The following is a 24,919-nucleotide window of genomic DNA, read 5'->3' on the forward strand; positions in this document are numbered from 1 at the left end:
TCTCTCAGGCAATGTAAAAATGCCAAATTCTTGCCATAGCACTTTATCTGCAACTGTGGAAGGGTGGCCAATCCCTCTCCCAATTTTTTAGAATAACAAATATTAATTTTAAACAGCTTACCTAAGTATTTTTTGAAAGAAACTCTACCCTTACTTGACTTAGCATTAGTACAAACCAGACTCACATGAAGAACTTTTTTAGGCATGCTCTTATTTCATTTGGGAGAAAGAAAATTAACTGATAGGAACACCGACTTTATTAATGAAGAAATTGAAAAACTTTATTGAGCAGACCAGGCCATTCAGCTGTGAAAGTGATAAAGATGGGATTAAGCAAGGAATGACACAAAAATTGGTAAGAGGTGGCCAAAGGAGTGTGAAGTAATGGACTGCCCTCACATTCATTGTGACAGTGCCTCCAAAGGCCACAAATGCCCCAAATTGTACTGTAAAGACCAAAAATCTCTTTGTAAGGCACTAAGTACATCAGCTTTCAGTAGGTGCATGAAATTGTGGTATTTTATAAACAAATGGATCACACAAAACCAGAACAGGGTTAGAATCCTTGTAACCTGGGTTATCTGCACAGCTGATACTTATCAAAGTGCTGTGCTGATGAGGCTCAACCCAAATATACGAAAGGACTCAATGAGATTTGCTCCTTTCACCTCACGAGCCTTTCATTCAGGCATCAGGTGATCATGGAATCATAGAATGGGTTGGAAGGAAATTTTAAAGGTCATATAGTCCAATCCCCTGTAATGAGCAGGAACCTTCAACTAGACCAGGTTGCTCAGAGCCCCATCCAGTCTGACCTTTAATTTTTCCAGGGATGGGGATTTCACCACCTCTGTGGACAATCATTTTCAGTGTAAAACATAATGCTATATTGACTGAGATAGAAGGGATGCTTCACAGCATGGAATGCACTTTACCCTCTAAATTAAAAAACATTGTCCAAAAAGCAAGATTTAATTTTTAAGGCTTTTTACCCTTAGCCTAGTTAACTCTCTGATGGAAAACTGACAGTGAGCACAGCACAAAAGTCATCAAAAGAAGAGAAACCTTCAAAAATTCTTGATATTAAAATTCATACACATCTGTAACATGATCAATAAACAGCAATTTAACTTATGCTTGAATATCTTTATATTCTTCTTTAGAAATGCATTAATGCACCTGAAAATAATTTAAAGAAATCCTATCCTTCATACTCACACTAGCAATGGTTTCACTCAGTATCACTGGCTGAATAAGTATATTATTAATCTGAGCTCCCATGCTGCTATGACTTGAAATAGGCCTATTCAGAAGTTAAAAAGATCAACAAAAACAGTAGCTGTTTCTAATATCCAAAGAAGGGGAAAGGGGGGGGAAAAATTTTCATTTTGGCAAGTGTTCAGTGGGCAAAAGATTCAGTCCATAAATCATAATACTGGACTGCATTAATTTTTTTCCACACTAATCACATGCACACAAAACGTTAACTGTATCTCGTACGCACAATACAAAACATCTGCATGAAGAGGTTCGGATTTTCCCCTTGGAACCCTCTCTTGGCCCTTGCAGTCACTGAGACCAGAGAGATTTCAGGAATTCAGAAGTCACAGTAACATAATCTCACTTGAAAAATGTAAGAATGTGAAAAACGATAGCTCTATTTTTTGGCATAAGCAAAACTGTTTCTTATTCTGATTAGTTTGAGGGCACACAAGCTACTTATGTTTCTAACTTAAAATATAAAGAGTTGGATAAAAAAAAAATTTACCAAGAACGAGCCAATATCCCTCTCTGGTGTAAATCCATTGCAGTTAATGGATTTATGCCAAGGCTGATTTTGGCCCCACTGAGCTTAAAAGTGTTAAAAAACCTGACCTTAGCATGGTGATAACACAACACAGCTTTCCCAAATATCATGTAAAACAACGGCAGAAATATCCAAAGGGAAAGCACACTCTAGTTCCTGAACACTCATAAGGATGATCTCTTGGCCCCTTCCAATCCAAACCATTCCATGACTGTCTAAGACATAAAGTTCAGCTATGTTAATTTCTGTGTGTAGCTGAAATACCTTTTTCTTACAAATGATAAGCACGTGACAATGACATTTATAGCAAAGATTGTGTTTGAGCTGCTTGCAGGCGCCTTGCAATGAAGGAAGGGAGAGCAAAGGCCAAATTCACGTCCCATTTGCATCTAAGTAAATCCTGAATAACACTGTTTACTTTAATGGAGTTATTCTGGGCTAAACATGAGATCAAAATCTGGAATAATATCCTCAGTTTCTACCAAAACAATGAAAACTTTATTCTCATATTGCCTCGACTTCTGCATCTATTTTATTTTAAGGAACGGACACACAGCATTTAATTTCTTTGGCTTAAAGAAAGCAAAGTACGAAAATAATTACTTCCTGTACAGTTATAAAATATGGATTATTTATCCAAACAGACCATAATGAGTTCTACATTGGTACACATATTTACCTGGGAAACCGGGGTATGCTCAGGTAAATATGTATCCAAGCAATTAAATAAAAATTACGTCCCACACAGCTGAGGCTGGGGGGAAGATGTATTTATAGTTTAACACACACATAATTGACTCATTCAAACCACAACGTGAGTGCTTTGCTATAATTAGTATTATAACAAACTGTCTTATTTGACCGTCCCAGAGTTGCCATTAATATGCAATAAGCCCTGATTCCTTAATTTCCAGAGCTGAAGGCCTTGTTGAGTCATTACGTGATGAAGGGGGATTTCAGGAAGCTGTGCCACAGAACCGATCCATCTCCGAGCACCCGGAGCATTTGTCATTCCAGAGAAGCCCTTCTCAGCTCCACAGCCCTGAAGTCAGGAGGTGCCTCACCCCTGGCTGCAGTGGGAGCACAGGGGCGTTTCACTCGGGAAGCAGCACTGCCCGTGACTCCAGATGATGGGTGGGACATAAATGCTGCAGGAACTTTTCATATATGAGGTTACCACATGGCGACGGAGCAGTTATGGCAAGAATTCCCCACCATCTCCCTTCTCCAAGCCTCAGCACCAGTCACAGAATTTGGGGCTGCAGTGTTCCAACATACTCGTCTTCTCCTAATTTTTTTTAGCTTTGAAGTTGTTAAGTCCACGTTACATAATATTATGTTTGGGATGATATTGAAGAACAGCAAACAATCCAAATTACTCAGCTTTTTTAAGAAAAACAGGCTAAACTCCCTAATACCAGCAAACAATATTTGAGACCTCAGAGTCTGAATATATTTTTTTATTACAGCAGAATTATGAACCCCTAAAAGTGAAGTTTAAATAACGGAAGTGTTGAAATGATTTTAACTATAGGAGCGCAAATAGTTCTGTTAATAATTAGGAGTTTATGAAAAATAAGTGTATTTTACAATTTTTCCCATTACAAAGAAGGTAGTATATATAGTAACTGTATTTTAAAGCTTAAGAAGAAATGGCTGGGGAATAATATTTTAAAATGTAATCACGGGTTTAATGACTTTATGAAGTTAACTTTCTTGGCAGGATGAACTGAAGTATGTTAACAGTCACCTTACGGCTATTTTCTTTTTGCAACTTCTGCAAATTATAGATTTGTTGAAAGGAGCATTCATTCTCCTGTGACAGAAGCACAGTTACTTCAATGGGACTGTCTGCTTTTTTCTTTCTTCCATAATTATTTTTTCTTCCACTACCTCCAAAGTCAACAATCACTGATACTTCTTCTACAAAACCGTCTTGATGGACAAACAGACAAAAAGCTGGAAAACAAACATACTGTGTTGTGACATAATCCTTCCAGTTAAACTGCAGGACGGAGTTGGAGTGGTGATGTTTGCATGCCTTGGAACTGCTGGGAGCCAAGAATAATGCTGCAGGAGCTACGATTTTGTTTCCATTATACAAGAAAATTAGATCATAGTTCACCTGGGTGAATTTTTTTTCAGAGGCAGGAAGGTTGTTTTATTATTAAATATGCATTAAAATGTCCTATTTTCTCACCTTTTCTAGGTAAAAACGACGTAACTATAAAATTACCAAATAATATTCTGAGATAAGAGAACGTCGTGTAAATACATTGCACACAGAGCATCTCCATACTTTTATGAAGGCAACTAAATAGAAGAGGTTTTCACTTCAACCTTTCCATGTAGTATCTCACATGCTAATGCTAACACCTGAACTTCTCATTCTAACACACACACAGGGAAAACACTGAATTTGTTTCCACAAGTCAGCACAGGGATGTGCGTGGAAGGTATCTTTTCAGCTTTATACCGGCTAGCGCTTGTATTTCAATGCCTTAGAAAGCCTCGAGCAGCCTTGAGAGGTAGCACGGGCGATCTAGCACTTTAGGATCTCTAAAATCGGTACCTGTATCAGCTGCAGAGCAAATGCCATCAGCAGAAGCAAAGAGGGAGAAATACAGCTCCCTGCTCGCTCAATTCCCTGCAGTTAGAAGCTTTCAAATGAGACAGACGACCAGAGATGTTTACAGGAAAGTAGCTGAGCTGAGAGAGAGCGGAGCCTCCCCTCGACCATCTTTATTCGGAGAAGGGGAAAGGGGATGACTGGGGGCGGACCCGGGGTGAGCGGCCAATCAGACACTGCTAAAGAGTCTGAGTTACATTTGGTTTTTGCCCGCGCTTGGAACAAAGGAGCTCAGAGCACATGGGCAGGAGCACGTGTCTTTGGGAGGGGGAGGGGAAGCTTGGAACAGGCAGCAACAGATGTGCTTTATGCACTTAGCACATCCTGGGGAGATAATTACATTTTGGAGTCCATTAGAGCACTCCAACAGGTAATGATTCAAGATCACTGCACAAGGGTTAACCAGACTGACTGAATCATCACAAGCTGTCTAAACCAGAAAATGTCCATCTGCAGGTTAAAAGACAATCAATTTTCTTCTTATTAGGTATTTAGTTTCAAATGTAAGTATTTTTTTACTGAAGACCATTTAATATAACACCATTTGATTATGTGTGATCTCAAGAAGATGAAGCTCTGTGTCACATTTTGAGGCTTTAGAAAATCATGGAATCATAGAATTGTTTAGGTTGGAAAACACCTTTAAGATCATCAAGTCCAACCACTCCCTCAGCACTGCAAGGCCACCACTAAACCAAGTCCCCAAGGGCCACATCCACACATCTGTTAAATCCCTCCAGTGGCGGTCACTCCACCACTTCCCTGTGCAGCCCGTTCCAATGTTTGACCACCCTTTCACTGAACGAATTTTTCCCTAATATCCAATCTAAACCTACTTTGGCACAATTTGAGGCCATTTTCTCTTGTCCTATCACTTGCTATGTGGGAGAAGAGATCAATCCCCACCTGGCTTCAACCTCCTTTCAGGGAGCTGTAGAGTCTGATAAGAGGAGTTATCTTATGCTTAACATACAGTGAATCTCAGTCCATACAGATCATGAAAATAAGAAAATATGAGTTCATACCCCACAGTCCCTGGCATTTACTGAGAGCTTGTTTTCAAGGACATAATTTACTGTATTTGTCCCTTCATTAAAACCTTACTCTCAAGTCCCTGAAGCAAGATCAACTGCTTCACCTCATCTTCTCCTGATTTCCAGTTCAGGCAGCCCAGAGATCTGGAGTCTGCAGCCAGTTCCTTGTAGCTGAAGAATTACCTCAAAAACATCTTTGGCAATAAGCAGGTTACACAAGGACTCCCTCCCTCCACAGGCATAAAGAACACATTTACAGGTCCAATACTCAATAGTTTCAATGTCAGGGGCAACAAGCAGATGATACAGAATTAAGAACACAGAATGTTCCAGTCACGGGAGAAAACAGCCCTTCCTTCAGCTGCCTTCAGACTGAAATTGGGTGAAAGTCAGCCCCAGGAGCTCCAAAAAAAAGCCCCACACCTCAGCCTGCATGGTTTTTACCACACCACTGCTATCCAAGAGCCCTAGAGATCACTATGATGAAATGAATATATTTTCTTAATATTTCCATCTGTTAAAGTGGGCATTTAATATAAATCTAGACATCAGCATCTCTCTTCGTTGGACTCACACCTCACGTACTTTTTCAAATCATAGAAAAGGTCAGAGGGTTTTTCTCAGTTTGTTCTTTATGTTTTTAGCAACATATTCAGCACAATCAGAGTAGAAAAAATGCAACAAAAGAAGGTACACACTCATAGGGAAAAAAACAGCAAAGGCAGAACATGGACAGCTTGTTTGAGTTGATGTTTTTCATGTTATGAACAAGATCTTTCTAAAAATACAAAAGAAAAAGAAGGAAAAAATCAGAAATATGTACAGAGCCTTTAGAAAACTACATGGAGTCAGCCTGTGTAATGGAATGGGCCAACAGGAAAATGCACCATGTTCCTGGGTTCTGTTACTTTCTGCACCTTTTGGAGAGAGAACGATTGCTTCAAAATTATATTAAAGAGTTTGCTAAGGAAAAAAGAATCTAAGTAAATAGTGAAAGTAATACCTCTATTTTGCAAAAGATGAGCTTGAAACAAAGTATTTTTTTTCTAAATCTCTTCTTTATAAATAATTTAAGCTTAACTTCTTAAATTACAGCTTGTTTTTCCATTTTCTGTCACACAGGGAAAAGAATTTAATGCATTTATGAACAATAACTACATTTCAACTTAAGCTTCAGGCATGACTTTTTCCTATTTTTCCTTCTTTCAATTCAAATTCCAAACTCAACATTTTGGACCAGCATTTTATAGCTGTAATTCTTCTACTCTCCAGGAAACAAAAGAAACCCTATTGCACACCTGACATTTATAGCAGGTAACACTGACCAAACTAAGTGAATTTATACCAACACCATTAAAACCATAAAGTCTCTAGGTACAGAAAAGTATTCAGACTCACTGAACTCAGTTTTAATGTGGTCAAATTATTCACTGGCTACATAGTGTTAATTCAAGATTTGGAGTGTCAGTGGGGATGGCCACTGCTGACGTTCTGTCCCACTGCTGGTGGTAACAGCAGGCAAGAAAACAAACTTGGAAACTTCTACTGCACCTATTATTATTACAAGGGAGGAAAAACAAGCTTGAAAAATATCATTCAAGTGGAAATGATGGAGTAGTGTTCTTTAGAATGAGCAAGAGACTGCAAAAAAAGCTTTGTGAAGTGTGAACTTTATAGATATGAAAGATTCATTAGCCAACCTGAAACTGAAAAATTCTCACAGCCAAAAGCCTTCCAACCTCTGCAAACAGATCTCCTCACTTCAGAAATGAGTGTAGATGTCCTCTGTCACTTACTGTCCCTATTCTAGGATTGCCAGGATATTCTAAATACTGAGATAAATGGTACCATTCCATTGTAGATCACTGACATAAAATTTTCCTGTATCTAAACTATATAAATTATGAAATTTTGGAGGAAATTATTGTAGAATCATTGAATAGTTGGACATGGACAGGACCTTTAAATGTCATCTAGCCCAAATTAAAATAAAACTAAGTAGATTTGGACTGAAACATTCCCAAGGGGCTGTTTCATTTTGACAGCAGTATCACTATAAATATTACAAGTGGAGAATCTCAACAATAACTACTATTTGCATCTAAGTTACATCTTTGAATGCCTTTATGCTACTAAATGTTACTTTTAAAAAATAAGAACATGCAAACTTTTTATCAATAAGTGCATTCAAATTTCTTTTAGTAAAGAAAAAATCAATTAGAATTTACTATTCTAAAGAACTGAAGATAATATTATTTTTTAGTATTTAGTTTATTAACTCAGATTTATTTCCTATCCATCAATTATTTCTATTTCTTTTCTTTCTCTAACATTACTGTGGCATGCAAAGCAGCAGAGGTTTACATTATCCCCCAGCTTCCTGTCCTTTAGTTTCAAATCCCAGAAGAAACCACCACTCACAATTATTCTTACACAGCTTCCAAGGCTGCAAGCAGAAAAACCCCTGTTCTCTGTTGATTGAGAGACCATCTAATATAAACAGGTTCCTTTCTCCCATTGCTGTTGAGAGCACCATTTGTTTAAATCATGTATCCTTACATTGCTCACAGAGGAAAATAATCATTGCCTTATATTAGTTTCACCAGAACACTAAATAAATACTCTTCCTTTCCATATGACAGCAAATTGGAATCAGGTGTCACTGTTTGAGACAGGGAAAATAAGACATGTATTTACCCACTCCAAGCCCAGAGATAAAGTGCTTTTAGAGGAAGCCTCAGGGTAATGAAGTATTGCTATGAAGAGCTGGCAACCATTAGGGCTCTGCATACAGGGGATCTTGACAGGCTGGAGAGATGGCCAGAGAACAACTGTCTGAAATTCAACAAAGGCAAACGCAGGAAGGAGGAAAAACCCCTGGAACTGGTACAGGCTGGGACTGACCCTCTGGAAAGCAGCTCTGCACAGAAAGACCTGGGGGTCCTGGGGGACAACTAACTGTCCCTGAGCCATTGTGTGCACTGTGGCCAACGCCAATGGTGTTCTGGGGGCATCCGGAAGAGCATTCCCACCAGGTCAGGAAGGTGATCCTGCCCCTCTGCTTGGCATCTGAGGTGAGGGGCATCTGAAGTGCTGTATACAGTCCTCAGGAGCTCCTGTTGGGCTCCTCAGGAGAGGAGAGACATGGAGCTCCTGGAGCAGAGGTGGCACAGGGTGACAAAGATGATGGAGGGACTGGAGCATGTCCCTGACAAGGAAAGGCTGAGGGAGCTGGGGCTGTTCAGCCTCAAGAGGAGACACAGCTGAGAGGGGCCCTCATCCCTGTCTGTTCCTGTCTGCAGGGAGGGCTCAGGGCAGGGCCCAGGCTCTGCTCTGTGGTGCAATGAAGGATAAAAACATACTTTAAAAAATCAGATCTCAGAACATAAGCAAGACACTGCTTTGAAGATTTAGAGTTGGAAACAAAAGGAGAAAAAAAGGATTCAGGTTCAAACAAAAATACAAACATCAAAAATACAAAATACAAAAATAATAATTCTTCTCTTAGCTCTAGAAATTTTCACAGCCCTGGAGAGATATGCATCATGTTCATGCTAGGAAATACCATGCTGGTTTATGGAAGACTTTGTATGTTAAAAGATTTTACCTGAAATGATTCACGTTGGTCTTTCTTTGAACTTTTTTTTTCTCATCTGCTCAAGTGCACAAACCAACCAAGTGGGAGCTTCTCAGTCTGGATGGGAACTACAAGTAAATGCTGTAGGATCTCTCAGATTAAATAGTGAGACACATAAGAGATGTAAAGGACTATGGATTTAAATGGTTTTGGATGCCAGAGAGACCACACAGGTGTCTTGGCTTCAGGTACATTATATTGCCTTCAGAATTTTGATACTCAGGTGTCACCATGCAAGATGTATCCAAATTATCAGTAAAAAAAAAGTCAAAACCATTTAGTTTTAATACTTTTTCAACAACAAGATATGCAGTGTACATTGGAGAAAGGCTCATCCTGTCCTGTAATCTTTAATGTCAATGAGGATGAGGCATAATCAGAATGCACCTCAATACAGGCAGTTCTATGATTTTTTTTCTCTTATATCAAGAAACCTCTTTCCAGGACATTTCAAAATGGTTCCAAAATCCTAAATCTGTAAGTACTTTCTTCCAAGAATCTTCTAATCCAACATAAAGGAAAAAATAGAGGGAAAACAATAGTCCTAATCCAAGGCATACCCACTTCCCTGTAAAAATGAGGAAAGGAAGTCCAAATTTTTCTAAGTATGTGTTGCTTTGCTGTATTTTCTTACACATTGGTATGAATTATAATTCTCAGAGCTTAAAAAAAAAACAACAAACAAGGTAAATTGTACAGGTAATAGCATGGATGTGACAGATTTTGTCTTGGGAAAATCAAAGAAAGCAAAAAGGAGGGAGCTTTGCTCAGAGAGAGAAAAGAAAGCACCATGAAGGAGCATAAGTGTAAAATCCGAACAGATATTTGTGTCTGAAAAAGGCCCCGATTTCCTAACTCCTATTTAATGTTCATTCTTTAATTAACATTCATTTCCCAAGGACATAAGTTTGAAAAGGCTGCTTCACATTACTTTAGCACGAAAAGAAAGAATCACTTTTAAGCCATGAAAAGGCTGGGGAAAAAAAATAAACATGCCTTCTGAACATAATTTCCTCTTTATTGCTACTGCAAAGTTATGAAATGAAATCTATTATTTAATTACATTGGATCAAGCAACAGGAAGGGAAGGGAGTGTTTGAGTCACAACATCCCTGTAAGGATAAATTACTACACTGCCTCTTACTAAAAGACAGTTTTAATGAAAATGTGAAAATGGTTAAAATCAAACTACTGGGAGGTAGAAAGATCTTGCTAACATAAAAAGCACATAAAATGTACTCTGGAAGTCTGAACAGTAATCATGATAACAATAGAGAGGAAAAGTAGTAACATTTCTGCCAGAACATCAATAGTTTGAAAATTATTACATTTATTCAGATTCTGAAGATAGTTTAAAAACTATACAATAGCTTCTGGGCCTGATTTGTTTAATGCTTTGCATTGGAGATATTTAGATAATCTATTATGAAAACTTCAACATTTATCTCCTATTACTTTATTATAAAACTTTATTAGCCATGTGGGATTTCCCTTAGCTGTGCTTCATAATGTTTACTAGATCCTTCAAATTGAATGCAACTGTTGGAATAGTTAAAGCATTTTATTTCTTGAGTATGTTCTTGACATAAAAAATTGGGAGGGCTTTAAACTCTAATGAACAGATAGACTGAATTCTAAAATCTTGGAATAGATAACCTGGCAACTGATGAACAGCCCACAACTGGGATATGAATGTGCAAATGCTGTGATCCTGCATATAATTTAAATTTACTTTGACTTGGGTGGAGATGCTCTGAAATTACCTTTCATGGAAATACTATCTTTTCTCAACATTAGAATACACTAAAATATGAGGGCATTTCACAAATAATTTTAAAAACAATGGAAAGTATCTTTGAAGTTGTTCAGAAAAGCTCCTCCTAAGCCTAAGGGTGGTATGGGAGACAGACATTTCTTTAAAAAAGTTGTCCTGGCGGCAGCAGAGACCGATTTCCTGGTTCAGAGACTGGTTAACTTCTGAAGAGTGCAGGATGGATGGCATGGAAGGGATGAGCATGAAACATGAGAGGTTTTTAGGGAAAGATGCAGAGAGATTTTGAGACTGATAAAGGAAACAAGACAGAAAAATCTGTTTGCAAAAATTTTCTAGATCAAAGAATTTCATGGCATCCTCCTAGTATTTGGTCTGCGGTCTCCTTCCAAACTTCTAACAGTCTATGAAAGTGGTCATAAAAAAAGCCCTTTTAGTCATGTGAACTATTACAGAATCCCATTACTCTTGTATTATTTAAAGAAGTTTAATCTTCAATGGCAAATTTAGGAGGTTACTTGTTCTTAATGGGTAGAAGTCATCTGGATTTCACCTGTTGAATGTAGCAAAATATGAAAATAGGCCATAAACCTCATTGAATGTTGTGTGTATTTCTTATTCTTCTCTTGAAACTCAGGTTATTGGGCACTGTCAGAACTTGAACTGGCTATGGAGGTATCTGGTCACATACAGTGAATTTTTGAATATTTTACCTACCGATGCTTCATAATTTAAGCTCGCACATTCTCTAACTGGGTATGAACTGGAAAGGCTTTGGCAGACAGTCAGTCCAGTCAATCCAAACCACTACCAGCTGACTGAGCCAGGAGTCTGATAAAACAGAGGAAGCACAGATTCATGTCAAGGGACGGAAGTACTTGGTATTTTGTAAAAACCTCTGGAAACTGGCAACAGGTCCAAGCAGAGAAGACAAATAATTTCCCCTGCCCTGAGGAGAACCCTGCTTTGCAAATACAACTGTACAATCTTGTAATTAAATGCAGCTCCACTGAAACTGCTCACGTGCTAAGTTACAAAGGCTGAGCACAAAGCCAGGATATCCATTACTGGTGCCAGAGGAGTCAGAAGATAATGCCAGTGATGCCAGTGGGGAGGAGGAAAATTAGTGTTTCCAGCCTTTAGCTTGATCCCTTGGGAGGCACAAAGGAAAGTGCCAGCACTACAGGTCAACAGACACAGAAACATCACTGAAATCTTCAAGAGGAGAGTCTCAGGGCAAAAAAGCAAGGATGGAAAGAACATCTTGATTCTGTGACTCTGTCCATGGCAAAGACTGAGCCTTAGCACAACCACCAGGATTCTGATCGTTTAGCTCCTAAAAAAACCTGCAACACAGATTTCTACAAGAAGAGATCTTTATGTTTCTACATAAGTGCACAGTTTAAAGGGGGTGAAAAATGCACATTCTTCTCTAATTATTAGAGATATTCTCTGCAGTGTTTATAGAGGAGGTAAAGTGCAACAAACAAAAAAAAACCACAAAACAAAAAACCACCAAAACACATGAAAAATAAATGGAAAAGTACCTTCATTTCTGAAAAACAATAGGACAATTCCATTTCCCTCATGCATTTATAAGAAAGTGAGCTCCAATATTAGTCACAAGCTGTTAACTATGTTTACCAAAAAGGGTGAAAACAAGTGTGAGTCAAACCAATACAGGTGTCACAAAGATGGAAAGAAATCTCTGTCCTCACAATGACAGAGTGGATGAGGCTTCTCTAAAGGACATGAGGAAGGAGTGATCCAAAGGAAAATGTGGAGTTTTGATCAAGATGTAGCATAGAAAAGATGAAGGCTGGGTAAAATTTTAGAAGGAACATTGATTATTGAGGGGATTTAACAGGTCAAGAAAGTAGGGGATAAGATTTCAGGATCAGGACAAAATGGTCCATTAATACAGTTCGCTCACTTTTTGGATTGCTGTCAAGGCTGGCTCCTTTACTGTGGAAAAAGTAAGTTACCTACGTGAATTTTACATGTTCACATGACAGTGATATCTGTTCTACATCCACTTTACAAACAGGCCAAGGGAGTCACAGAACCACACCCTGCACATGGGCAAAGACATTTGCCTTTGTTTGCCTCCCTCCCCATCCAATTAGCAGCACTCCTTCACTGCTAAAGGTTCTCTTCTCATGCAATAGGAAACAGCTGCAAAATAATGCAGAAATAGATATAGAAAAACCCACACCAACCAAACTCCTACTGAGCTTAACTTCAGAGTTTGTTGTATCTAAACTTGTATGCACTCCTAAGCAAAAGCTATAAATATTCCCCAGAGCCTAAAGCTGTGAAATGCAGAGGTGATTTAGCAGACATGCAAACCATAAAAACTGTGCCCAATAAATTTCTCTTCTAATTTAGCGTAAGTGGTCCAGTCTTATATCATATAGAATCATAATTCTCAGTGACGTTTAAACCAAAAACTAGCTAAACATTTAAACTTCAAACCTCCATAAAGCTTTACAAACAGTATCAGTCATTTTAATATAAAGCTAAGAGACAGTAGCATAAACAATGCTAACACAGTAACTACTTTGCAGTTCAAAACCTGCACCTGGAATACTAGAAAAGTAAATTCTTGTATTCATAACAAGTCACTTTTCAATCAGTGGCTTTTTGAGGAGGAATAAGATCTGTAGCATGCAAGAAAGCCACACTATGAGAAGTCAAGAAGTATAGGAATAAAGGACTGCCAAAAATAAGGCTTAATTAGGTTTGCAAGTCAAATTAAGAAGCAAAGTAAAGGAGGCTTCAGACATAAACCAGTATAAAGAAAGATAATCTGTGCTGAATGAAATAGAGATGGAAAATCTAAACATGGTTCTAAAACAGGAGAATAATTTTCACTGAGCATTGAGAAGAACTGATGTTTTGAGAACAGGAGCAAAGGTAGGACAACCCATGGAAGAGATACATTGGATAAAATTATTTCTACTGTACTGAATGAAAATAAAACTCAAAGATTTTAATGCACTCCAGTCATCTGGATATCTCAGATGTGAATGAACTGTAAACAGAACAATGTCTGCTGGCACTAATATTCAAATAAATCAGCTAAGTTTGGGGAAGCTAAAGCGATCAAATAATTACAGGCTGCTGCCTACGAATAATTGAAGAGCAATCAGGAAGATGATGGATCCAAATTCTTCTTGTTAGTGTCAGATGATTTAATGAGGGATGACAGCCACAAATTGCAATTTGGAAGGATCAAGGAGGATGTTAGGAAAACTTTTCTCATGGGAGGACAGAGCAGTTCTGCAACAGTTAAACAGGAGAGGCTCTGAGAAAAATTTTTTGGTGGAGCTTCCAAAGCATGAGCTGGACAAGGCCATGGCTGAGCAGATCCTGTACTGGTGATAGTCCTCCTTTGAGTGGGTTGGATCAGATATCTCCAGGGGCCTGACTGCATTTTGTATATTCTCACAGAGTTTTTGAGTAGAGAAAATTACTTCTGCTTCTACAGGTTCCCATCCAACAGACCCCCTCTCCTCTATTTGGAATAGGGTTCCCTGTCTACTGCTACACCAAAATTAAAATTCTTATCAAAGATAGTGTGTCAACAACGTGAAAGTACAGAAAGTCGGGACCTGAGGGCTCTGCAAGAGACAAAGAACACAGGTGGAGGTGAGAGCAACCTAACCACATCTTTGAACTGCTGCTACAATTGTCAATACTCCCAGTATCTATCAGGAGGAAAAGCCTGCAATGACACTGTTAATAAGGGGCCAAAGAAAGAAGGTCTGCTCCTTCACCCCAGCCATCCCAGTGTGAACAGAACAAGAGGTAGGACAGGATAACTCCTTCACTAAGAACAAATAAATGCATAAAAATAACAGGCTTAGTCACAGCAAGGCATTGAGGCTAAGAATGGCAGTTGTGTGTAAAATGAGTTGAGCAAGGTTATTGGGGTTTCTTTTGATACAACTTGAATGAAAATCAGCTTCCATGATGGTGTAAGTATTCCCAGAGTAGATTCTTTAATTATTTGCAGCCTTGGTTCATTCAGATAAATAGGTTGTGCTAATATGTGTTTGAGCTTCACTTAGAAAAAAAAAAGGTTATTTGTTACAGATGTGAGTATCTCTGTGCTGGGTACTCACCACAGGCTGCAACCAACAATAAAAAGCAGACTGGTTGAGCTCATGCCTCACAGTTAACTTCAGAATTTCATCTATTAAGATTTGCCTTCTTAAAATCTTGTAAGCTAAATCCTAAAGACCTAACGCAAGGTTTTACAGAATTGCTCCAGAATCTAGGCCTTTTTAATGGATTCGTGTATACAGTGATTTAGAGTCAAGTTACTATTGTTAATAAACTTAAGGCTGTTGGAGTTTTTAGATTCTCTTTAGATAGATTTCTCTTTATAACTTACAGATGTAATAAACTGTAATGCATCAGCCAATGAATGAAAGAGAAGATGTGTCTCATGAGGTGGCAGCACCATAGAGAGTGTTTCTCCTTTACAGAGATGCTTCCAGTGAAATTGGTGGCAAAAACGATAGAACTGAGACAGAGGTCCCCACACCAGGAAAAATTTCAGGTTGTAAATAAACAGACACCACCACAAAAAGTATATATTGCAGTGGCCTTTTTATAGCCTGGGAGTACTTTATAAGGAACATTCTCCCCATTTTTCTAATTTAATACCTGATGCACAGAAATAAAAATCAATTAATCTACCATCACTTTACATTTTACTGATTCTAGGTCATCTCATCACTACTTGACCCTGTCTGGAGTATGACCCAGTGTGGAATACTTGTAGCTTTTATCCACAACTTGTCAATGTCAGGAGCAGACTGTATTTTTGGTATCTCCCTCCAATCCTCTGCAACCTAATCAATACAATGGCAATCTGTGCAAACAATTCTAAAAAGCACTCTGTGATGTCCACCTTTGATTGTCCTATGGTAAGATCAGTGATATCTAATGTCAGTTGATGAGCACTGAATGTTCTGTTAAATGACATATAATGTCAGAAACTAGATATAAAAAGGTAATTTGCACTGCTGATTTCCCATCTCACAGTGCACAGAAAATGCATCTGGGTGCTCCTCACTTCTTCAGCCTTCACTCAGTTGTAGAAGTTCAGGCTTCCAGTCAATGCAAACAAAATCACCAAGAGAATTCACATTCTGTGGCTCCAGGAAATGCATCATCTATCATGATACTGATATAAGATGCACATCAGGTTGCTTAGTGAATTTACATCTATTCTCTGGAAGACTTTATTAAACAAAGTCAAAGCAAGGCTAAAGGATCTTTTGATAGATTTGGCCAAACAAAGCTGAGTGCTGTAGCAGTAATGGGAAATTCTTTTGAAACACGTTATATTCAGATATGGGATGAAATAGTCTCTAGTTTGAAAATCTAGCTTAATTTCAGTGGATTTGTATGCTTTAAAGATCAACAGACTTTTGTTAATAGCCTCTTAAAGTGAAAGGATTTTTAATTAAGTAGAAATAGTGTTATATTCTATCATCTACAGACTACAGCAGTGCATCTGATAATATTGGTAATATTATCTTAGATGGAAAGTGACAAATTCCACACCTAAATATCAATAAGTAGGTTCTACTAGTAATGTATTATCCATTGCGTGCATACTATAGCATTTCTGGCTGCAATACTATTATGTGTACGTGTATCCTAGAAAATAAATGTCTTCATTCTCAAAATTTCCCTTTACTCCTGCTTCTAGTCTGCAAATGCCAAGTATTAAAGTAAGTCTAGAAATATTACTTTCATTTTTAGGCTTTATAGTTAGATCAGAAGGGGCTTCCTACAAACCAGCAAGAGCAAAACATTTGAACTCACTCTTACTGAGTACAAAGTGAATCCCCTTGGTCTCAGCAGAGCTAAAGACTGAAATGATTTCTTGTCCTGGCACTCCATTTTTGTATTTACTTTCTGCCCCATTATTTTACAGAAGTGTTATTTCTGAGAAGTTATGCTTTAGTGCAAGTTCACTTTTTGTAGTAATGGTGTAGCCAGCAGTGTGCTGGAACAGCTAGTTTACAATTTTATGTTGTAATTTCAAGTGTGCCATTCTCGCCACCCATCTGAACCAGAATAATAATGTGCCACAGTTCAGCTCTCTGTCATGGAAAATAATCTAAAAGGTGTTCACTTCCATGAGGGAATAGGGAATCACAGTACTCCCCCTTCAAACTTATTTTATGTGTCCTCTTTTCTTTCCTATCCACGTTCCCACCTCCCACATCAGTGGCTGTTTCAGCTGTGAGCAAAATTAGGGAAAACTGAGTGGTGCATTTTCCTTCCACCACCTGGATTCAAACCTGATCTAAAGTGCTAATTTACATCAGCACTGGATCTTTAGCTGCCATCCACCCCACAAAACGCCCGGACCACAGCCTGAACATCAATGGCAGCCCAGGCTCAGGAGCAGATGAGCACAGCAGAAATTACCAAGCCTAAGTCGCACTTCTTGCTCTTCAAGTTCCTAATACAAAGCTTCCACAAAGCAGAGATACTAAGTTTCTAAAGTTCACCTGTGTTTTACAACATTCTCAAAATTTTTTAGCATTTCCTCCATACATTTCTTCCAGTAACACCAATGCTGGCTAGCAAAACATGATCTCTATGCAGCATAATTTCATACTCTTGCTTTTTAGGGAAAAAAACCAGCAATGTGTGATGGGATTTGTGACAGCTGAATTCAAACGTCCTATCAAGTTGGGTTTTTTAACATTCTAAAACTCTTTACTTTTCAAAATGTACTGCAAAGTTTCTAAAAGCATATTTTACTATAAATCCCTTTCTCACTTACTATTGTTTATCTGTAATTAGCCTTTCTTTTGCCATGTTCTACGCCCCATTTCACTTAAGAAAAATGTTCTGGTTTGAATATGTGAGAAAAATGAACTTGGTCATTTTCAAGTTAGCCAAGACAAAAATAAATTTCTTACTTCAACAGGCATAAGCCTGGGGAATTTATGTACTCAAATAATGACTTTTGAAAAAAGCCAATCTTCAGTGAAAAATCATTACAAATATCTAATAAATGTTCCATGAAGTTAGAAATAAGCAAGATAATTAATTAATCCAAGTTTAAAAGGGGTTTGCTATTATTTTATTTTTTCCTGGTTTTGTCAAGACATTAGAGCACAGTTGCAGAGTAAATGTTAAATATTGTTGAGCTCAAAGTACAATTTTGATCACAACACTAATATTCTCCTTGAACTTCAAAAGGTTCAAATCCTACTCTAAACTTATAAAGGGGAACCTGTCCAGAGAAGTGGTGGAATCACCTCCCTGAAGTATCCAAAAACAAGTGGATGTGGCACTGAGGGACATGGTGTAGTGGTGGACTTGGCAGTGCTGGGTTAACAGTTGGACTCGATGATCTTAGAGGGCTTTTCCAACCTTAATGATTCTGTGACTCTAAAAATCAGCATGGTTTAGGTATGGCACAAAAGGGAGATACAGAGAAAAAATGGGCAGAAGGTCTTGGGGAACACTAGGGCTTTAAGCAACTCTCAGATTAAGAGGGAAAAGATAAGGAGCTTGGTTTAGTCCTTCCTGAATTTCAGTGGATAAAAAAGTACTTCTAGGGAAACGTGCCAAAATGCAGTCCTGAGTAAGCATAGACAAGTTGAGAGTGGAGAGAGAAATATTCAAAACACCAGTGCTAAGATGATATTGAATCCTTGAAAGCAGATGAGGCTTGAAAGCCCACTGATGAAAAGGAAACAGGGTAAGAACAGAAGTTTGTGGGATGCCCAAAGAAAGTAAGAAAATTCTGTTGAAAGATACATTGAATTACATAGTGGAGGGAGACGAAGATTAGAAGAATATGGTGTTTCTGCTTGGGTTGAAAAAAAGAACCCTTCACTTTAAAGTAAGATTTAAAAATGATGTAACCACTGTGAGAAGAATCACTTCATAGTTAGAGGACTAGAGATCAAAAGAGCCTCAAAACCAGTTCTTTACTTCAAATACAAGGAGAGCCATGTTTTCCATTTCTAACACATAGTATTTGTCACAGGTTTGATGCTTTCCATGGTTAGTTGTCCTTTCTCTTTAGCAGTTCATGGGGTAAGAGTAAGCCCATTCATGAGAACATGTATTTCTGATGGAAACCACCAACCCAGTCCCCTTCTTACAATGTTACACGTGTCAAAGAGTGGTACTGAATATAAAGTTCCACATTACCTTTATCTTCTGTTCAAGTAGTACAGAGGCAAACTGTTTTGCACCTGCAGCTTTTATAAGGCTGGAGTGGGCTTTTAAAGGAACTGCTGAAGTGCCTGAACACTTTATGTGTGAGACCCAGCCTGTGCTCTACATACTTATATTTGCTTAACAAATCATTATCAGCCAAATTAAATTGAAGTGTGAAATATGGCAGTCTGGAAAAATGACATATACCACTCTTGCCCACTGGTGGAAAGAATAAGGCAAGAAAATAGGAAAAGCTCGCACAGCATTCATTGAATTTTGAGTGTTAAACAACCAGTCACAGAGATGCATAAATCACAGAGATGCATAAATGAAAGTGAGTTCTATTAGAGAAACAGCAGTATTTCTTCAGTAAAATAATGCTTAACTCTTTTAATCTCACAGCTAGTGCGTTCAAGCACCTCCATCTCCAATCCGTTCAGGAGGAGTGGACATATTCCCAGTGCTTTAGCATGACCAATTCTCAATCATCTTTGTGGCCTCACCTGGAGTCCTGTGCAGTTCTGGGTGCCACAATAAAAGAACAACGTACAGCTATTAAAGAGCATCCAGAGGAGGAACATGGAGATGGTGAAGGGTCTGGAGGGGAAGCCTTATGAAGGGCAGCTGAGGTGATTTGGTTTGTTCAGTCTGGAGGAGGCTGAGGGGAGACCTCACTGTGGTCTTCAACATTGTCATGAGGGGAAGAAGATGTGGTGACCCATGACAGAACTCGAGGAAACAGCCAGAACTGAGTCAGGGGAGGTTTAAGTTGGATACCAAGAAAAGGTTCTTCACCCAGAGGGTGGCCAGGCACTGGAACAGGTTCTCCCGATAAGTGATCCCAGCACCCAGCCTGGCAGAGTTCAAGAAATATTTGGACAATGCTCTCAGGCACACGGTGGGATTGTTCCAGTTGTCCTGTGCCAGGCCAGGAGTTGGACTGGATGATCTTGGTGGGTCTCTTCCAACTCAGGATGTTCTTTTCTTCTATGACCTCCAATTCAGAATTATCTACAAAGAGGTATCTCTCTCTAGGACATGTCAGTAAGAAGGAATGTAAAGCCAAACGCAAGGCTTTGATGAATTGATACAGAACGGGAGCACCATGGATAAGCACATGCATCACACCAGTGCCTGTTCACAGCTGGGCTTGTGATGCTCTGGAAAATTGCAACAATCAAGATCTTTGCCACGAAGATGCACAACTGCCAAATGGAAGCAGAAAGGCCACAAGTAACATAAGCTGAATTTGCTACCAATTTTCTGACAAAATGCATTTTGTTTTGAAAATATCCATTCTTCAAAACTATTTTAGAGGAAATACGTATCAGAGATTGATACCAGCCATCACCACTGAATGCCAAAACACGACTATGAAACATGGGAAGTCTTTCTCACTCTCTTTTTGAAGGACTCCTCTTTGTAACAATACTTCCTTTTTTTTTCAGGAAAAACTTTCTTTTTTTTTTAAAGCATATCATACACAGCTGGCCAACAGCAGACACTCAATTCTTCACCAAAAAAAAGTGAAACTATTCATACAGGAAAAAAAAAAACAAAACAAAAGAGAATTAGGTTTTATGGATCTCATCTAGGTGCGCGAAATCTGGAGTTAAATTCCCTGGCCTGATCTGGGCAGGAACTTAAGTATCAACCTCCTGTGTACTCCAGGCAGCTACACAGAGCACTGAACCCTGGTCTAGAGGAGGTTTCCTTCTGTATTTTGAAGAAAACTTCAAAATATTTTTGTGTCATTCAAATATAGGAAATATCTCTTTTCAAGCTTTGTAACAATTATTGTTTTGGAAACCTCGTAATATTCAGGCCTGATGGTCACTAAGTGCCATGTTTATACATTAATTAATTTCTCTTAGGTTATTCACAGAAAAGAAATAATTTACCTGCAGTCAGTTCAGTCAAAAATGAGCATCGCCATAGTTCAAGACAACACAGATACCACCAGTAATGCAATATTTTATCTGATAAGATTCATAAATCAGGCAATGAGTTTTCACTGCTAAGACAATGCCATATGTGAGCAATGCACCCACATTCAGTTACATGTGAAGTTTTTTCTGCATCGTCCTTCCCCATCAAGAGTCACCAAATGCACATTCAGCAAATCTGGTACTCAGAAATAAACTACACCCACAAATACACATCCCAGATCCCTCCATTTACCAGCATGGGTTGGAAAGTTCTCAAAACCTTCCTTGGGTTCTTAGAAATAACTGCCATCTTCAATTTTATTTTCTCAAGATCTTCACCACCTCTAGCTGCAGAGATGTGAATGATGAATCATTGAACTGACATCCCAAAAAAGGATCATCTGTCATCTGTTAAAATTATGGGCTGTGGAGGTAAGGATGTCTGCAGTTAAGCATAAGTCTGATTTCCTTTCTATAATTTTGACTCCTTTAGAACACTTGAGATAAAGTGCAGCAGAAATAGGTTAGTACTTTATTAGTATTGTTTAAGTGAAAAAACCCAATATTTGGGTAAACATTAAAAACCTTTGTATTCATTTTTGAAGAATTATAAACATCTTTATTCTTAAGAATAAAATGTTGCACTCATAAAAAGGGTTTTGCAATACCTGAGAAAAATCAGCCACCAGATGTAGTCGATTGGTCTTATGAAAAAAACTGTATTTGCACATGCCAATGGATAATTGTTTGGAATTCAGAAGCAAAATCTACAAAGTTTCCATCTGCAGCAGCCAGAGGGCTGGAAGTCGAACAGTATTTTCCCTACAATATCTTCTCCTAAAAGCTCCCCCCAGCAGTTCTGTGTAACACTGGGCATATGAAAGGAAAAAGGAATGAGGTTTTTTTCTTATGTTCTCAATGTCTCCCCTTCTGCCTCTTGAGCAGCCATGTGAGTGACAAGACTGGTGGGAGAAATCTGTTAGGTGTCTCCTCCTACATGGATGCTTACCAATTAGCATTTGTCTAGATTTTATTTATGGTTCTAAAGACATAGAAATATTCCTCTCCAAAGATAGCAAAATTCAGCCCAGAGGCACTTGGGTAACTTGTGCACTTACACAATCAGTAAATCACAAAACCCAGTGCAAACCTCAGGAAATTGGTTCTGTCTCCACACGTAGGAGACACAGCACCTTCCCATCAGCTGAGCAACAAAACTCAGAACGCTTTTTCTTGTGATTTGTCATCCTATCCTGAGTATCCTGAGGGATTATCAGAACAGGCAGTGGAAGGCCAAGGATGAATTGTTCAAGACTTCAGCTAATTAATGGAAGGAAAAAAGATGGTCAGTTGACAAGGGAAAAGAACCAGCTATTGTTCTGATGATGAAAGATGCACTTCAATAGGCAGGCGAGTTGCCTCCACCCTCCATTATAGCTCAAATAGTTTTGCTGGTGGTTCTTTTGTAAGAATTCAATTGTTCCAAAGATATAGACTTTCCAAGGAAAATAAAGCCAGAAAATCCTACCTTAAGAATTTAAAATCTGAGAATTTTAATGCAATATTTTGAGACAAACCTAAAGTTTTTTCTTTTCATCAGCCAACACTCAGTCAAGCATCATGAGAGATCACATTGTCAATCAAACCAGAAATAATGAACAGGGATAATGGCAAGGAGGGTGAACATAATGGGGAATTTAATGACAGAGGAATAAAAGTGAAAAAAAAAAACCTTACAGTGAAAATGAAGCATAGTGTATGTGTAATATCTTTTCTCTGTTGGGGCCTGCACAGATTTTATTCTTAATTAAAAGCATTATTCATTTTAATTAGCAGTCATGATTTATAAGCGATGCTTTCTTTGAAAAACAGATAGAGCAATGACTCCAGACTACCCAGTCAGATTTATCTGGGATATGGCTGCTATACAGTTCAGGAAGGAACAGATAAAAATGTCCTGTGAATAAAGAAATAAGGCAACCCCTCTACAGCTAAAGCATTATATGAAATTCATGTACAGAAAAAAAGACATTAATATTTTAATATTATTTTCAGCCTGACAAGTACAGAAATTTTCAAATCATCATGGACATAGCCCAGTCCAGTTCCAAAAGAACTGATAAACAAAATCTGGACTTAAACTAATTCAGTTTTAACAGGTTTGTAACCATGGCATCTTTAAAGGAAAAAAAAAAGCATCCATTGACCCATGCTGTTAAATTCAGGGTTCTAATCCAAAATCAATTGTGCCTCAGCCAGCTTTCTATCAGCTGAGTCTTTTTTTTGGCAAAGACTCGACTCAAAATGAAGGGAATGCATTGGGGTGATAATTTGCTGCATGAGCACCTATAGGGTTGTTAAAATAAAGGTGCTGTGCCATACACAGGTGTTCCAACATTCCGAAACAGTTCCTCTAGTATCCCCAATGCATTGCAATTACAAAGTAAGCAAACCCAGCAACAGCAATTCTTCATCTCGAATTTGGTTTGGAGCCCTGTCTGGCAAACGGCTCCAATTCCTGCTTTAAAGCACATCCCTCCTGTTCAAGCGGCGATGATGGACTGCAAGGAGCTGCATTAAGGTCTCAGACAAGTAAATTACTCTGGCTTCAAACTGTCAAGTAAACTTTGTAGCTTTGTACTTCATAGAGTACAGTTGGTGATAAAGACACAGGAGCCCCAGGCTGCTGGTTTTGGCCATAAAAACGCCTATTGAAGTAATCACCCAGTACAGCATGTGATGGGGAATATCATTTACACAGCAGAGACACACACTTGGTGAACTGATACAGTTCCAAACACTCTGAAAATTGCTTTTCCTCACCTACCCCCAAAGTCTTTCCTTTGAAGCCTTCACAGGACAAGAATGTGAGACAATTTCAATCCTAAGATGAAATAACTATCTGATCACACCTTTGCCAACCATATTTTTTAAAAATAAGTATCTGCTTACACTCCTGTTAGTGCTTCAGTAATCTTCCAAGATTATGAGACCAGGTAAACCAAGCTGATGGAGGGATCTAGTGCTTAATCACAGAATGGGACAGGCAGGACCTGGGGATGTGCAGCTGCAGCCTCACTTCCTCTCAGGCTACGAGATCAGTCAACTCCAAACTCCTTGTGCAACAACACAGGCAGAAACACTAAGCTTTCAGAGAGAAAAAGGAATGATCACGACATTTTGTTTTAAGATCCATTTAAAATAGAGCATTATTTGTTCTCAGTTATTTAATGAGCCACATTATCAGTGCTGAAACATACATTCCCAAGTGGGATAGTGAGATAAACTCTGCAAATTTCACTACCATGGCACAACATGTCTTTTTATTTTTCAAAAGATAAAACACTTCATTGCCTTTTCAGCACACAGGTAAGATACCAGACACCTCTCAGGATGGATAAGGGCACTAATTGATGAAATGGAAACTGTTCATGTTATGCTGCTCTAAAAAAATGTCTTTGTGTTTATCCAGTCTCCTTGAATAACAATAACTGCATATACATACCATAGTGTTTGTTCCACTTGCAGTTTCTATGAACTTGGGTAAAAACATCATAAAAGCAAGTACTCAAACTGGATGAAACTGCTTTGGGTAGGAGTCTGTGTGTTAGAGATGAGAACTGCCCTTGGCCATTCAGCCTGCATGGTATTTATGAGCAACACTTCATTTTCACAATCTTAGAACACTTACAATAAACAATAATGATAATAGTTTTCAAAACACTTGCTGAATTTCAAAATATTTTCCCAGAGAATAATGTTTGCCTCTCTCTGTTTTGATACGTGCCTTGGAGTCAGGCTGTTGCAGGGAACTGTGGAAAGGTAAGAATTTTCTGCTTATGATATTGAACAGTAAATCTTGAGCATTAGACTCTTAGATCTTTAAATAATATTTACCATTG

The 24,919-nt window shown here is 38.4% G+C and overlaps 1 protein-coding gene across 4 annotated transcripts in view; it reads right to left on the bottom strand.

The window, feature by feature from the left end:
* SUPT3H (SPT3 homolog, SAGA and STAGA complex component) overlaps nt 1-24,919 on the bottom strand; it is a 255,558-nt gene that overhangs the window by 85,664 nt on the left and 144,975 nt on the right. The gene's annotated exons all lie outside the window — the stretch shown is intronic.

This window comes from Corvus kubaryi, unplaced genomic scaffold, assembly GCF_017639235.1.
Source record: "Corvus kubaryi isolate FWS band 111438036 unplaced genomic scaffold, C.kubaryi_AGA036_p1.0 37354, whole genome shotgun sequence".
Classification (NCBI taxonomy): Eukaryota; Metazoa; Chordata; class Aves; order Passeriformes; family Corvidae; genus Corvus; species Corvus kubaryi.